Source organism: Vollenhovia emeryi, unplaced genomic scaffold, assembly GCF_000949405.1.
Source record: "Vollenhovia emeryi isolate VEMERY1.0 unplaced genomic scaffold, V.emery_V1.0 DF939127.1, whole genome shotgun sequence".
Classification (NCBI taxonomy): domain Eukaryota; kingdom Metazoa; phylum Arthropoda; class Insecta; order Hymenoptera; family Formicidae; genus Vollenhovia; species Vollenhovia emeryi.
This window is the reverse complement of record NW_011967239.1, coordinates 18,749-20,446: the sequence shown is the minus strand read 5'-3', so window position 1 is coordinate 20,446 and position 1,698 is coordinate 18,749.

Below are 1,698 nucleotides of genomic sequence, written 5' to 3'. Positions count from 1 at the left end.
GATTTGGTCTTCTTAGCCCCCTGCCCCTCCCCACACTCTCCCCCTTGTAAAATATTTATATATGTATATATTATATATATACACTCTCACACAACATACAACACACAGTACATTGCATGTATATACATATACATACATATAATATATATATAAAGAAACTAGAAACACACACACGCAATCTTAATTACGATTATATCATATATTATTACATTATTGATAATTATTACATTGATGATTATACGCGATAATTATTTTCCTATATTCGTACGGGACGTATTGTGTGCTACCTAATTCGCCGAAGACAAACGGGCGGTTTGCCGCCGCGAGGCCTCCCTGTCCGTCGCCGATTGTGCCAAAAAAACAAAAAAAAAACAAAAAGGGAGGGCGAAAGGGTTGCGCGCGCGAGTTCGCACGGCCACGACGTCGGTCGACTGTACAAGCAAGCCTTGCAGGCCGGACCGTATTTATTCCTCGCATACTCACATCGAAGTTCCCCGATGGTTGTCCTATATGATAGATGGATGAGTTCCTTCGACCGCCTTTTCGGTTCACGACGCCATTTTTCGCGAGGGAGCTCGATTTCGGGATGCGCCATCTGCGAAACGCCTCCCGGCCGGACAAATTGCGAATACAGAGGAGTTACGAGAAATCGCGCGTATGATTTTATGTTAATATATTATTATTAATTATAATTAATTATTAAATCACCAAATATAATTAAACTTAATAAATTATTGACCTAGCAACAGAAGCTAATGTAATACAATAAATTTAATAAATCATTGGATTTATTGTATGTAGCTAATTTAAAAGTTTAATTATGTATTAATATTTCATTACGTTACACGACATTAAATGTTAATCATATTCTACGTAACGGAACTCTACATTTTCTCTCACGGTAGCGAGCGAGCGAGCATTGTGGAATGACTAATTGAATACTCTCGTGTCCCGTCATCGCGACGAACTTTCAAGTTCGAGTCCCTCGTTTTTTCCTCTCTTCTCCGAGAGACGCAGCCCGAGATCGAGCTCGTGGAAAAAGGGCGCACCGACGACGGCGGCGGTGGCTGAGGACGCTACTTCGCGGACGAATGACGGACGGGCGGGCGAACGGACAGGGTGGTTTAACGGCGGCGTATCCCGAAGGTTGGCGAAGCGATCGTATGCCGTTGGTACCGAGCAATGCACAAGTAATCCGACTAATTGCGTCGACTGCGCGCGTTCGTAACGGCTACGCGACACGACACGACACGACACGTGCACCACGTGGACGGAGACTCCGCGTACGACGGCGAGGGTAGAAGCGAAGGGGGAGGACTCTTCTCCGACACCCTCCCCATTTACGAGTTATCGCTTATCAGCTCACCGTAGGCTTCCAACGCGTGCCCGTCACGCGCGGCCCGATCGCTGCTGAAACGAACGGGAGTCGACATACATGCCTTTTTATTACGGTTTTCTCTCTTTTTTTTTCCTTCGTCACGATACATTCACGGCAATGCTTGGAGATGTCTACCCTCCCTTCGTGCGACGTGGAGTTTCGTCGAGCCGAGCAAGCAATATACGCGACAGACGGCCGTCTCTAATTGGCGTTACGACCATGCGACATACACGTGTTGAGAGAGAGAGAAAGAGAGAGAGAGAGAGAGAGAGAGAGAGAGAGAGAGAGAGAGAGAGAGAGAGAGAGAGAGAGAGAGAGAG